The following is a 15,416-nucleotide window of genomic DNA, read 5'->3' on the forward strand; positions in this document are numbered from 1 at the left end:
CCCTTCCCGGAGCGGAGGGGACCCCCTTGGCCACAAAGTGCAAGCCGAGTTTGGAGCTCGAAACCCGGCCACGCTTGGTCGTAGGTCCCGGTGAGGAACATGGCCATGGAAGTCGGAGCTCAAACCTCCAAATTGACCTCAGCGGGAGCACTTGCTGAGGCTGCCCGGGCATGGGTTACTGTTCCCCGGGCACACTTGGTCGTAGGTCCAAGTGTGGAACGTGTCCATGGAAGTTGAAGTGAAGAGAACCGCGAAAGGGAGTTTTTGCGCGAAGCCGCGGCCGAGGAGGGCTCACCGATCCCGGCGTGATTTCTGCCAGGCCCGGTACCCAAACCGAACTCCGCATGGTGGCTGGATCCGCGACCCTGGAACCCTGGGCCGGGAGCCTAGGGGCGAGAGGGGCCCCATGGAGCTCGGGCAGACTAGAAGTACCCTCGTCTGCCCGCTGGAGGGCGCCCTTCCCGGAGCGGAGGGGACCCCCCAAGCGACCAAGTGCAAGCCGAGTTTGGAGCTCGAAACCCGGCCACACTTGGTAGTATGTCCCGGTGAGGAACATGCCCATGGAAGTAAGAGCTCAGCGGGAGCAGCCACTCAGGCTACCCGGGAATGTGTCACTGTCCCCCGGCCAAGACTTGGCGGCAAGTCCCGGGGAGGAATAGTGCCCATGGAAGTAGCTCAGCGGGAGCAGCCGCTCAGGCTACCCGGGAATGTGTCACTGTCCCCCGGCCAGACTTGGCGGCAGGTCCCGGGGAGGAATAGTGCTCATGGAAGTAGCTCAGCGGGAGCAGCTGCTGAGGCTACCCGGGAATGTGTCACTGTCCCTGGGCCACACTTGGTCGTTGGTTCCTGATGAGGAACATGCCCATGGAAGTAAGAGTTCAGCGGGAGAAGCCGCTCAGGCTACCCGGGAATGTGTCACTGTCCCCCGGCCAGACTTGGCGGCAGGTCCCGGGGAGGAATAGTGCCCATGGAAGTCGGAGCTCCAACCTCCAAGTTGACCTCAGCGGGAGCAGCCGCTGAGGCTACCCGGGCATGGGTGACTGTTCCCCGGCCACACTTGGTCGGAGGTCCCGGTGTGGAACATGCCCATGGAAGTTGAAGGGAAGAGAACCGCGAAAGGGAGTTTGGAGGCTGAGCCGCGGCCGAGGAGGTCTCACCGATCCCGGCGTGATTCCAGCCAGGCCCGGTACCCTATACCGAACTCGACAGGGTGGCTGTATCCGGGACCCTGGAACCCTGGGCGGGGAGCCTAGGGGCGAGAGGGGCCCCATGGAGCTCGGGCAGACTAGAAGTACCCTCGTCTGCCCGCTGGAGGGCGCCCTTCCCGGAGCGGAGGGGACCCCCCAAGCGACCAAGTGCAAGCCGAGTTTGGAGCTCGAAACCCGGCCACACTTGGTAGTATGTCCCGGTGAGGAACATGCCCATGGAAGTAAGAGCTCAGCGGGAGCAGCCACTCAGGCTACCCGGGAATGTGTCACTGTCCCCCGGCCAAGACTTGGCGGCAAGTCCCGGGGAGGAATAGTGCCCATGGAAGTAGCTCAGCGGGAGCAGCTGCTGAGGCTACCCGGGAATGTGTCACTGTCCCCCGGCCAGACTTGGCGGCAGGTCCCGGGGAGGAATAGTGCTCATGGAAGTAGCTCAGCGGGAGCAGCTGCTGAGGCTACCCGGGAATGTGTCACTGTCCCTGGGCCACACTTGGTCGTTGGTTCCTGATGAGGAACATGCCCATGGAAGTAAGAGTTCAGCGGGAGAAGCCGCTCAAGCTACCCGGGAATGTGTCACTGTCCCCCGGCCAGACTTGGCGGCAGGTCCCGGGGAGGAACAGTGCCCATGGAAGTCGGAGCTCCAACCTCCAAGTTGACCTCAGCGGGAGCACTTGCTGAGGCTACCCGGGCATGGGCGACTGTTCCCCGGCCACACTTGGTCGGAGGTCCCGGTGTGGAACATGCCCATGGAAGTTGAAGGGAAGAGAACCGCGAAAGGGAGTTTGGAGGCTGAGCCGCGGCCGAGGAGGTCTCACCGATCCCGGCGTGATTCCAGCCAGGCCCGGTACCCTATACCGAACTCGACAGGGTGGCTGTATCCGGGACCCTGGAACCCTGGGCGGGGAGCCTAGGGGCGAGAGGGGCCCCATGGAGCTCGGGCAGACTAGAAGTACCCTCGTCTGCCCGCTGGAGGGCGCCCTTCCCGGAGCGGAGGGGACCCCCCAAGCGACCAAGTGCAAGCCGAGTTTGGAGCTCGAAACCCGGCCACACTTGGTAGTTGGTCCCGGTGAGGAACATGCCCATGGAAGTAAGAGCTCAGCGGGAGCAGCCACTCAGGCTACCCGGCAATGTGTCACTGTCCCCCGGCCAAGACTTGGCGGCAAGTCCCGGGGAGGAATAGTGCCCATGGAAGTAGCTCAGCGGGAGCAGCTGCTGAGGCTACCCGGGAATGTGTCACTGTCCCCCGGCCAGACTTGGCGGCAGGTCCCGGGGAGGAATAGTGCTCATGGAAGTAGCTCAGCGGGAGCAGCTGCTGAAGATACCCGGGAATGTGTCACTGTCCCTGGGCCACACTTGGTCGTTGGTTCCTGATGAGGAACATGCCCATGGAAGTAAGAGTTCAGCGGGAGAAGCCGCTCAGGCTACCCGGGAATGTGTCACTGTCCCCCGGCCAGACTTGGCGGCAGGTCCCGGGGAGGAATAGTGCCCATGGAAGTCGGAGCTCCAACCTCCAAGTTGACCTCAGCGGGAGCACTTGCTGAGGCTACCCGGGCATGGGCGACTGTTCCCCGGCCACACTTGGTCGGAGGTCCCGGTGTGGAACATGCCCATGGAAGTTGAAGGGAAGAGAACCGCGAAAGGGAGTTTGGAGGCTGAGCCGCGGCCGAGGAGGTCTCACCGATCCCGGCGTGATTCCAGCCAGGCCCGGTACCCTATACCGAACTCGGCAGGGTGGCTGTATCCGGGACCCTGGAACCCTGGGCGGGGAGCCTAGGGGCGAGAGGGGCCCCATGGAGCTCGGGCAGACTAGAAGTACCCTCGTCTGCCCGCTGGAGGGCGCCCTTCCCGGAGCGGAGGGGACCCCCAAGCGACCAAGTGCAAGCCGAGTTTGGAGCTCGAAACCCGGCCACACTTGGTAGTATGTCCCGGTGAGGAACATGCCCATGGAAGTAAGAGCTCAGCGGGAGCAGCCACTCAGGCTACCCGGCAATGTGTCACTGTCCCCCGGCCAAGACTTGGCGGCAAGTCCCGGGGAGGAATAGTGCCCATGGAAGTAGCTCAGCGGGAGCAGCCGCTCAGGCTACCCGGGAATGTGTCACTGTCCCCCGGCCAGACTTGGCGGCAGGTCCCGGGGAGGAATAGTGCTCATGGAAGTAGCTCAGCGGGAGCAGCTGCTGAAGATACACGGGAATGTGTCACTGTCCCTGGGCCACACTTGGTCGTTGGTTCCTGATGAGGAACATGCCCATGGAAGTAAGAGTTCAGCGGGAGAAGCCGCTCAGGCTACCCGGGAATGTGTCACTGTCCCCCGGCCAGACTTGGCGGCAGGTCCCGGGGAGGAATAGTGCCCATGGAAGTCGGAGCTCCAACCTCCAAGTTGACCTCAGCGGGAGCACTTGCTGAGGCTACCCGGGCATGGGCGACTGTTCCCCGGCCACACTTGGTCGGAGGTCCCGGTGTGGAACATGCCCATGGAAGTTGAAGGGAAGAGAACCGCGAAAGGGAGTTTGGAGGCTGAGCCGCGGCCGAGGAGGTCTCACCGATCCCGGCGTGATTCCAGCCAGGCCCGGTACCCTATACCGAACTCGGCAGGGTGGCTTTATCCGGGACCCTGGAACCCTGGGCGGGGAGCCTAGGGGCGAGAGGGGCCCCATGGAGCTCGGGCAGACTAGAAGTACCCTCGTCTGCCCGCTGGAGGGCGCCCTTCCCGGAGCGGAGGGGACCCCCCAAGCGACCAAGTGCAAGCCGAGTTTGGAGCTCGAAACCCGGCCACACTTGGTAGTATGTCCCGGTGAGGAACATGCCCATGGAAGTAAGAGCTCAGCGGGAGCAGCCACTCAGGCTACCCGGGAATGTGTCACTGTCCCCCGGCCAAGACTTGGCGGCAGGTCCCGGGGAGGAATAGTGCCCATGGAAGTAGCCCAGCGGGAGCAGCCGCTCAGGCTACCCGGGAATGTGTCACTGTCCCCCGGCCAGACTTGGCGGCAGGTCCCGGGGAGGAATAGTGCTCATGGAAGTAGCTCAGCGGGAGCAGCTGCTGAGGCTACCCGGGAATGTGTCACTGTCCCTGGGCCACACTTGGTCGTTGGTTCCTGATGAGGAACATGCCCATGGAAGTAAGAGTTCAGCGGGAGAAGCCGCTCATGCTACCCGGGAATGTGTCACTGTCCCCCGGCCAGACTTGGCGGCAGGTCCCGGGGAGGAATAGTGCCCATGGAAGTCGGAGCTCCAACCTCCAAGTTGACCTCAGCGGGAGCACTTGCTGAGGCTACCCGGGCATGGGTGACTGTTCCCCGGCCACACTTGGTCGGAGGTCCCGGTGTGGAACATGCCCATGGAAGTTGAAGGGAAGAGAACCGCGAAAGGGAGTTTGGAGGCTGAGCCGCGGCCGAGGAGGTCTCACCGATCCCGGCGTGATTCCAGCCAGGCCCGGTACCCTATACCGAACTCGGCAGGGTGGCTGTATCCGGGACCCTGGAACCCTGGGCGGGGAGCCTAGGGGCGAGAGGGGCCCCATGGAGCTCGGGCAGACTAGAAGTACCCTCGTCTGCCCGCTGGAGGGCGCCCTTCCCGGAGCGGAGGGGACCCCCAAGCGACCAAGTGCAAGCCGAGTTTGGAGCTCGAAACCCGGCCACACTTGGTAGTATGTCCCGGTGAGGAACATGCCCATGGAAGTAAGAGCTCAGCGGGAGCAGCCACTCAGGCTACACGGGAATGTGTCACTGTCCCCCGGCCAAGACTTGGCGGCAAGTCCCGGGGAGGAATAGTGCCCATGGAAGTAGCTCAGCGGGAGCAGCCGCTCAGGCTACCCGGGAATGTGTCACTGTCCCCCGGCCAGACTTGGCGGCAGGTCCCGGGGAGGAATAGTGCTCATGGAAGTAGCTCAGCGGGAGCAGCTGCTGAAGATACCCGGGAATGTGTCACTGTCCCTGGGCCACACTTGGTCGTTGGTTCCTGATGAGGAACATGCCCATGGAAGTAAGAGTTCAGCGGGAGAAGCCGCTCAGGCTACCCGGGAATGTGTCACTGTCCCCCGGCCAGACTTGGCGGCAGGTCCCGGGGAGGAATAGTGCCCATGGAAGTCGGAGCTCCAACCTCCAAGTTGACCTCAGCGGGAGCACTTGCTGAGGCTACCCGGGCATGGGCGACTGTTCCCCGGCCACACTTGGTCGGAGGTCCCGGTGTGGAACATGCCCATGGAAGTTGAAGGGAAGAGAACCGCGAAAGGGAGTTTGGAGGCTGAGCCGCGGCCGAGGAGGTCTCACCGATCCCGGCGTGATTCCAGCCAGGCCCGGTACCCTATACCGAACTCGGCAGGGTGGCTTTATCCGGGACCCTGGAACCCTGGGCGGGGAGCCTAGGGGCGAGAGGGGCCCCATGGAGCTCGGGCAGACTAGAAGTACCCTCGTCTGCCCGCTGGAGGGCGCCCTTCCCGGAGCGGAGGGGACCCCCCAAGCGACCAAGTGCAAGCCGAGTTTGGAGCTCGAAACCCGGCCACACTTGGTAGTTGGTCCCGGTGAGGAACATGCCCATGGAAGTAAGAGCTCAGCGGGAGCAGCCACTCAGGCTACCCGGGAATGTGTCACTGTCCCCCGGCCAAGACTTGGCGGCAAGTCCCGGGGAGGAATAGTGCCCATGGAAGTAGCTCAGCGGGAGCAGCCACTCAGGCTACCCGGGAATGTGTCACTGTCCCTCGGCCACACTTGGTCGTAGGTCCCGGTGAGGAACATGCCCATGGAAGTCGGAGCTCCAACCTCCAACCGGGTGAAGCCTCCGAGAGCTAGCCGGGAATAGGGCGCCAATCCCGGCTACCGCCCTCCAGGCTTGCCCCGGTCGAAAGACCTACGTCCTCGCACCAGCACAAGCGCAAAAATTTTCTAAGTGTGGGAGAACCGAGGACCCGCCCGGTGGCACTCTGCCTCTCGCTGCCGCCCTCCTGGAAGCGTCCTCGGTCACTGTGTGTGCGGCAGATATCAGAGCTCCGGAAAGGTGAAAAAGAACCGGTAAGAGGGCGAATCCGGCAGCTCCCTGCCGGGCGAGGACCACCGCGAGCGGCGGGGACGTCAGACGGGAGACGCGCGGCGGACCTTCCGTCGGAGTGCCTGGGATTTTGACCTCGGAGAAGTTCGAAAAAATTATGCGGTCGGAGCTGTCTGCCCCGGCCGGGGAAGGCTCACCGCCGGCGGCTGCCAACCCCTGGCTTGCCCGCTGGATGCCCTTTCGGAGGCTGCTGAAAAAGAACTGTCAGGCGGGCACCTCTCGGAAGAACCGCAGACCAAAACGACCGGTAAAAATTTTGGGCGATCCGACACGTAGTGCACCTTCGGCGGCAGAGAAAAGCAGCAAAAATACCGGTCAGAGAAGGGGAGTTTTGGTCGACTCTGCCAGGTTTTTGCACTAAGTCAGATCCGTAATGCCAGCGGGACTGAGTCGCTTTTGCGTGCCGTGGTCCTGGAGGCCTGCTCGGACAGAGCGGTCCTTCGGGTCCCGCGGGAAGGGGCATTTCATGTTCCTCTGCGGGAGGTGATCCATTTTCTGCGGGAAATGGCGAGCCCCTTCGGCTACAAGAGTGTGTAGGTCCCGCTCAACAGTCTACGTCCTTAACCATCGGGGACTTTGTAGATTTTGCCCAAAATCGCTCTCCGCAGAACAGAGCGTGAGGTCTCCGCGGCGGAGGCCGGAAAAGGTGCGAGGTGAGCGGCATGGTATGACTGGGCTCGTGCCGCTCACTGCTACCCGGAGCGTGGCGCCCTCCGGGTAAAAAGCTAGCCGGGGCGAGTAGGTGGGTTGACGGGCGCATAAGCAACGCCGTCCCCGCCGTACAAGGTGCCGGTGGCCTGGCGAACCACCGGCGTAAGGCTAGCCAGGGCGTACCGCGGGGCAGAGGGCGCATAAGCCACGCTCTCTCTCCATCCCACCAGCACAAGCGAAAAATTTTCAAAGTGTGGGAGAACCGGCTTCCCGACCGGTGGCACTCTGCCTCTCTCTGCCGCCCTCCTGGAAGCGTCCTCGGTCACTCGGAGTACGGCAGATTTAAGAGCTCCGGAATGGTGAAAAAGAACCGGAGAGAGGGCGACTCCGGCTTCTCTCTGCCGGGCGAGGACCACCGCAGGCGGCGGGGACCTCTGACAGGAGGCGGCGCTGCGGGCAGGCTTTCTAAGTGCCTGGGCTTTTGGCCTCGGCGAAAGTCGAAAAAATTATGCGGTCGGAGCTTTCTGCCCTGGCCGGGGAAGGCTCACCGCCGGCGGCTGCCAACCCCTGGCTTGCCCGCTGGATGCCCTTTCGGAGGCTGCTGAAAAAGAACTGTCAGGCGGGCACCTCTCGGAAGAACCGCAGACCAAAACGACCGGTAAAAATTTTGGGCGATCCGACCCGTAGTGCACCTTCGGCGGCAGAGAAAAGCAACAAAAATACCGGTCAGAGAAGGGGAGTTTTGGTCGACTCTGCCAGGTTTTTGCACTAAGTCAGATCCGTAATGCCAGCGGGACTGAGTCGCTTTTGCGTGCCGTGGTCCTGGAGGCCTGCTCGGACAGAGCGGTCCTGCGGGTCCCGCGGGAAGGGGCATTTCATGTTCCTCTGCGGGAGGTGATCCATTTTCTGCGGGAAATGGCGAGCCCCTTCGGCTACAAGAGTGTGTAGGTCCCGCTCAACAGTCTACGTCCTTAACCATCGGGGACTTTGTAGATTTTGCCCAAAATCGCTCTCCGCAGAACAGAGCGTGAGGTCTCCGCGGCGGAGGCCGGAAAAGGTGCGAGGTGAGCGGCATGGTATGACTGGGCTCGTGCCGCTCACTGCTACCCGGAGCGTGGCGCCCTCCGGGTAAAAGGCTAGCCGGGGCGAGTAGGTGGGATGACGGGCGCATAAGCAACGCCGTCCCCGCCGTACAAGGTGCCGGTGGCCTGGCGAACCACCGGCGTAAGGCTAGCCAGGGCGTACCGCGGGGCAGAGGGCGCATAAGCCACGCTCTCTCTCCATCCCACCAGCACAAGCGAAATATTTTCAAAGTGTGGGAGAACCGGCTTCCCGACCGGTGGCACTCTGCCTCTCGCTGCCGCCCTCCTGGAAGCGTCCTCGGTCACTCGGAGTACGGCAGATTTAAGAGCTCCGGAATGGTGAAAAAGAACCGGAGAGAGGGCGACTCCGGCTTCTCTCTGCCGGGCGAGGACCACCGCAGGCGGCGGGGACGTCTGACAGGAGACGGCGCTGCGGGCAGGCTTTAAAAGTGCATGGGGTTTTGGCCTCGGCAAAAGTCGAAAAAATTATGCGGTCGGAGCTGTCTGCCCCGGCCGGGGAAGGCTCACCGCCGGCGGCTGCCAACCCCTGGCTTGCCCGCTGGATGCCCTTTCGGAGGCTTCTGAAAAAGAACTGTCAGGCGGGCACCTCTCGGAAGAACCGCAGACCAAAACGACCGGTAAAAATTTTGGGCGATCCGACCCGTAGTGCACCTTCGGCGGCAGAGAAAAGCAACAAAAATACCGGTCAGAGAAGGGGAGTTTTGGTCGACTCTGCCAGGTTTTTGCACTAAGTCAGATCCGTAATGCCAGCGGGACTGAGTCGCTTTTGCGTGCCGTGGTCCTGGAGGCCTGCTCGGACAGAGCGGTCCTGCGGGTCCCGCGGGAAGGGGCATTTCATGTTCCTCTGCGGGAGGTGATCCATTTTCTGCGGGAAATGGCGAGCCCCTTCGGCTACAAGAGTGTGTAGGTCCCGCTCAACAGTCTACGTCCTTAACCATCGGGGACTTTGTAGATTTTGCCCAAAATCGCTCTCCGCAGAACAGAGCGTGAGGTCTCCGCGGCGGAGGCCGGAAAAGGTGCGAGGTGAGCGGCATGGTATGACTGGGCTCGTGCCGCTCACTGCTACCCGGAGCGTGGCGCCCTCCGGGTAAAAGGCTAGCCGGGGCGAGTAGGTGGGATGACGGGCGCATAAGCAACGCCGTCCCCGCCGTACAAGGTGCCGGTGGCCTGGCGAACCACCGGCGTAAGGCTAGCCAAGGGCGTACCGCGGGGCAGAGGGCGCATAAGCCACGCTCTCTCTCCATCCCACCAGCACAAGCGAAAAATTTTCAAAGTGTGGGAGAACCGGCTTCCCGACCGGTTGCACTCTGCCTCTCGCTGCCGCCGTCCTGGAAGCGTCCTCGGTCACTCGGAGTACGGCAGATTTAAGAGCTCCGGAATGGTGAAAAAGAACCGGAGAGAGGGCGACTCCGGCTTCTCTCTGCCGGGCGAGGACCACCGCAGGCGGCGGGGACGTCTGACAGGAGACGGCGCTGCGGGCAGGCTTTAAAAGTGCATGGGGTTTTGGCCTCGGAGAAAGTCGAAAAAATTATGCGGTCGGAGCTGTCTGCCCCGGCCGGGGAAGGCTCACCTCCGGCGGCTGCCAACCCCTGGCTTGCCCGCTGGATGGCCTTTCGGAGGCTGCTGAAAAAGAACTGTCAGGCGGGCACCTCTCGGAAGAACCGCAGACCAAAACGACCGGTAAAAATTTTGGGCGATCCGACCCGTAGTGCACCTTCGGCGGCAGAGAAAAGCAACAAAAATACCGGTCAGAGAAGGGGAGTTTTGGTCGACTCTGCCAGGTTTTTGCACTAAGTCAGATCCGTAATGCCAGCGGGACTGAGTCGCTCTTGCGTGCCGTGGTCCTGGAAGCCTGCTCGGACAGAGTGGTCCTTCGGGTCCCGCGGGAAGGGGCATTTCATGTTCCTCTGCGGGAGGTGATCCATTTTCTGCGGGAAATGGCGAGCCCCTTCGGCTACAAGAGTGTGTAGGTCCCGCTCAACAGTCTACGTCCTTAACCATCGGGGACTTTGTAGATTTTGCCCAAAATCGCTCTCCGCAGAACAGAGCGGGAGGTCTCCGCGGCGGAGGCCGGAAAAGGTGCGAGGTGAGCGGCATGGTATGACTGGGCTCGTGCCGCTCACTGCTACCCGGAGCGTGGCGCCCTCCGGGTAAAAGGCTAGCCGGGGCGAGTAGGTGGATTGACGGGCGCATAAGCAACGCCGTCCCCGCCGTACAAGGTGCCGGTGGCCTGGCGAACCACCGGCGTAAGGCTAGCCAAGGGCGTACCGCGGGGCAGAGGGCGCATAAGCCACGCCGTCCCCGCTGTACAAGGTGCCGGTGGCCTGGCGAACCACCGGCGTAAGGCTAGCCAAGGGCGTACCGCGGGGCAGAGGGCGCATAAGCCACGCTCTCTCTCCATCCCACCAGAACAAGCGAAAAAATTTCAAAGTGTGGGAGAACCGGCTTCCCGACCGGTGGCACTCTGCCTCTCGCTGCCGCCCTCCTGGAAGCGTCCTCGGTCACTCGGTGTCCGGCAGATTTCAGAGCTCCGGAATGGTGAAAAAGAACCGGTGAGAGGGCGAATCCGGCTTCTCTCTGCCGGGCGAGGACCACCGCAGGCGGCAAGGGACGTCTGCCAGGAGACGGCGCTGCGGGCAGGCTTTAAAAGTGCATGGGGTTTTGGCCTCGGCGAAAGTCGAAAAAATTTTGCGGTCGGAGCTGTCTGCCCCGGCCGGGGAAGGCTCACCGCCGGCGGCTGCCAACCCCTGGCTTGCCCGCTGGATGCCCTTTCGGAGGCTGCTGAAAAAGAACTGTCAGGCGGGCACCTCTCGGAAGAACCGCAGACCAAAACGACCGGTAAAAATTTTGGGCGATCCGACCCTCAGTGCACCTTCGGCGGCAGAGAAAAGCAACAAAAACACCGGTCAAAGAAGGGAGGTTTTGGTCGACTCTGCCTGGTTTTTGCACTAAGTCAGATCCGTAATGCCAGCGGGACTGAGTCGCTTTTGCGTGCCGTGGTCCTGGAGGCCTGCTCGGACAGAGCGGTCCTTCGGGTCCCGCGGGAAGGGGCATTTCATGTTCCTCTGCGGGAGGTGGTCCATTTTCTGCGGGAAATGGCGAGCCCCATCGGCTACAAGAGTGTGTAGGTCCCGCTCAACAGTCTACGTCCTTAACCATCGGGGACTTTGTAGATTTTGGCAGAAATCGCCCCCCGCAGGTCCTAGCGGGAGGTCTCCGCGGCGGAGGCCGGAGAGGGCGCGAGGTGAGCGGCATGGTATGACTGGGTTCGTGCCGCTCACTGGTACCCGGAGCGTGGCGCCCTCCGGGTAAAAGGCTAGCCGGGGCGAGTAGGTGGGTTGACGGGCGCATAAGCCACGCCGTCCCCGCCGTACAAGGTGCCGGTGGCCTGGCGAACCACCGGCGTAAGGCCAGCCAGGGCGGACCGCGGGGCAGAGGGCGCATAAGCCACGCTCTCTCTCCATCCCACCAGAACAAGCGAAAAATTTTCAAAGTGTGGGAGAACCGGCGACCCGACCGGTGGCACTCTGCCTCTCGCTGCCGCCCTCCTGGAAGCGTCCTCGGTCACTCGGTGTCCGGCAGATTTCAGAGCTCCGGAATGGTGAAAAAGAACCGGAGAGGGGGCGACTCCGGCTTCTCTCTGCCGGGCGAGGACCACCGCAGGCGGCAAGGGACGTCTGACAGGAGACGGCGCTGCGGGCAGGCTTTAAAAGTGCATGGGGTTTTGGCCTCGGCGAAAGTCGAAAAAATTTTGCGGTCGGAGCCGTCTGCCCCGGCCGGGGAAGGCTCACCGCCGGCGGCTGCCAACCCCTGGCTTGCCCGCTGGATGGCCTTTCGGAGGCTGCTGAAAAAGAACTGTCAGGCGGGCACCTCTCGGAAGAACCGCAGACCAAAACGACCGGTAAAAATTTTGGGCGATCCGACCCTCAGTGCACCTTCGGCGGCAGAGAAAAGCATCAAAAATACCGGTCAAAGAAGCGAGGTTTTGGTCGACTCTGCCAGGTTTTTGCACAAAGTGTTGGCATCGTGCGGCGTCGCGCTTTGCCGTACCGTATCCCCAATGGAGCGGCGCCCGGCGGGGTAGGCTAGCCATGTGAGGTCGAGGGCGGGAGGACGGGACGTAAGCCAGGCCGTTCTCCACAAGAAATTCCGGACGCGGAGACCCCTTCTCCGCCCTACGGTCCCCAATGGGGTGGCGCCCGGCGGGTGAGGCTAGCCATGGGAGGACGGGACGTAAGCCAGGCCGTTCTCCACAAGAAATTCCGTACGCGGAGACCCTTCTCCGCCCTACGGTCCCCAATGGGGTGGCGCCCGGCGGGTGAGGCTAGCCATGTGAGGTCGAGGGCGGGAGGACGGGACGTAAGCCAGGCCGTTCTCCACAAGTAAATTCCGGACGCGGAGACCCCTTCTCCGCCCTACGGTCCCCAATGGGGTGGCGCCCGGCGGGTGAGGCTAGCCGTGTGAGGTCGAGGGCGGGAGGACGGGACGTAAGCCAGGCCGTTCTCCACAAGTAAATTCCGGACGCGGAGACCCCTTCTCCGCCCTACGGTCCCCAATGGGGTGGCGCCCGGCGGGTGAGGCTAGCCATGTGAGGTCGAGGGCGGGAGGACGGGACGTAAGCCAGGCCGTTCTCCACAAGTAAATTCCGGACGCGGAGACCCCTTCTCCGCCCTACGGTCCCCAATGGGGTGGCGCCCGGCGGGTGAGGCTAGCCGTGTGAGGTCGAGGGCGGGAGGACGGGACGTAAGCCAGGCCGTTCTCCACAAGTAAATTCCGGACGCGGAGACCCCTTCTCCGCCCTACGGTCCCCAATGGGGTGGCGCCCGGCGGGTGAGGCTAGCCATGTGAGGTCGAGGGCGGGAGGACGGGACGTAAGCCAGGCCGTTCTCCACAAGTAAATTCCGGACGCGGAGACCCCTTCTCCGCCCTACGGTCCCCAATGGGGTGGCTCCCGGCGGGTGAGGCTAGCCATGTGAGGTCGAGGGCGGGAGGACGGGACGCAAGCCAGGCCGTTCTCCACAAACTCCCAGCGGTAGAGTCTCGGCTCTCCGCTCTTTTGATCGATCTGACACAGCGCGATCCGGCGGGGCAGGGCACTTTGCTCGGTCAGGGGTATTGGCCCCGGCCGGTTTATGGTAAAGCGTTCCTTAGCCTCAGTCTTGGTCGCGCATCAATCCCCCGCTCCCCGTGAGCGGCTGTCGTCCTCTGCCTAAGGTTGTGTAGCGCGGTGCCAGTGTGGTCCTCGCACGGCCCCGCTCCTGCCACAGCGGTAGGACTCTCTGCTTCGGCTGAGGTTTGCTACGAAGCGTATGGAACGGGCGTACTCCACCGTACCGTGGGTGGGGGGCGGCGGCGGCGGCGGCAGCGTCCAGCGCGGAGCTCCGGCTCCCGCGGCAGCGCCTCGCCTAGTGTCCCTCGGGCAAGTCCAATCGCCCCCCGCCCGGTCGGAGAGCGCAGACACACCTCTGTGTCCACGGTTTATTTCCGCAGCACGAAAAGGGACGGCTCCCGCCTGCTCCTCGCGGCGGCGACGAGGCTTAGACCCACCGTGGCGTATCCGCGGTAGGTATGCTCGTCGGTCGGAGGAGCGGTTGCGGTCGAGTGGTCCCCAGTGTACCCTGTTAGCGCTGCCCGCCTACGCCTGAAGAGCTGCGGACCGAGAAAAAGGTTCGCTCCGCTGCTGACGGCGAAGCGCGCGGCACGCCGCGGAAGAGGAGAGGGAGCGGTCGCCCCCGGGGCGGCTCCCCTCCGAGTCCGGCAGAAGCAGAGATTGTAGCGGAGGGGGGGTTTCTAAATTCCCCGGGCGTGTTATCCCCAGCGGTAGCCTTTGAACTCTTCAACCGCAAGCACGATCGCACGTTCACAGCACCCGTCACTAGGAGCCGGGCCAGAGGCGGGCGGCAGACGAAACCGACATGAGCGCTTAAGGGTATTGCACCCCCGGCGCCCAGACCCTGGAAATTGAGTCTGCCCCCAAAGCCCACCCGCGTCCTCCTTGGCGCTCCCGGAGTACATGGTCGTAGATGGGCCATCGGTCGCTAATGCCAAACTGCGTCCCAGGGGTGCGTCCCCTCTGACCAACGGCAGACCCATCCCTCTCGCCAATCCGCGGATCCCCGCCAGGTCCCGAACAGGGCTCGTCCTTTAGCGTTTCAAATGCGCCCTCCCCGCCATACGAGGGGTTGAGGACCGTAGCCTTCCCTTACGAGAGGCACCAGGGGTGCGCCTGCTCGAGGGCCCGGCCGTGGGCGTAACGCTTGGGCCGCCCGGGGGAGTCGGTAGACCATGGGAGACCAACACTCGCACACGAACGTTGCCCGTGCTTTTGTGGAAGAGAGCTTCTTGCGAGGTTGTCGCTGCGGTGGCGCCCGGACAAACCCTATCCCTAAAACTTCTGGGGAATTGGCGTCTAAGCCTGCACCCTGCTCGGTATCCCTGCACCCACGAAGGGGGCCGTGGAAGGCTTGGGGTCGCGCCGGCGAAACCGACCGGATGCCCGGGGTACTGAACCCCCGGGGTCCCACCCTGGAAATTGAGCCGTCCGACCCCGCCACGTCTTCCTAGTGCTCTCCTTGGCTCCCCCGCCTGTGGGCATCGTTAGGGGCTGCGGTCATCAGCGCCGGCTAAGCTTCGGCAACACGGCCGACCCACCCCTTCGGCGCCTGGGGGTGCCTGGTCCCAGTCCGGGCCGTTCCGTAGGGGCGGCTATCCCTTACATGAGGGACTCGGTGCGTCCGCTCGGGCTGCGGGGCTCCGGCTCCGACAGCCGGGGAGCTGGTTTTGACCGCGGGCCTCCACGGGAACCGGCAGGGGCCGGACTAGGCGTCAAGCCGAAAATAACCCCGGCACCCTCTGCTTCCAAAGCGAGGGGACCTTTGGCCGAGCGGGGGCACCGGAAGCCGAACCGACCCCAACCCCTCTTCTTACCCCAGGGCTGGGCTGACCAATCCCCTGATCGGGTCTAAAATGGAAGAAGGGGATTCGAGGGAAGGGGCTGGCGGAAGGCAGTTGCCCGACGGAGTAGGCGAAGGCCAGGCCGTTTCCGAGTCCCGAGCAGAGGAGGGCGAACTCGGCTCTTCATCGACCGACGGCGAGGCGAGGGCGGTGGCTGCCGCGGGGAAGACTCCATTGCTCGTCAGCGCGCTAGGAGCGGGGCCGACTGGCTGCTCGGGGTATGGCATCCCCGGGGGCCCACCCTGGAAATCTTCGCTCCTCAGCCGCTGCAGGTTATAAGGTCCCGCCGCGCGTAAGCGCTCAACTCTCCGACCCACGGATGTCGAGCCCATGGTGAGCCGGCCGTTTCGTACGGGGAAAAGGGGTCCTCTGGCCCCACATCGATCGAGGGGGTTTAGATCCGCGGAGGCACGCACCGCGAGGCGAATCGCTGCTTTTCCCCAAGAGGTTAACCTTCAAACCA

Source organism: Engystomops pustulosus, unplaced genomic scaffold (assembly GCF_040894005.1).
Source record: "Engystomops pustulosus unplaced genomic scaffold, aEngPut4.maternal MAT_SCAFFOLD_98, whole genome shotgun sequence".
NCBI lineage: Eukaryota > Metazoa > Chordata > Amphibia > Anura > Leptodactylidae > Engystomops > Engystomops pustulosus.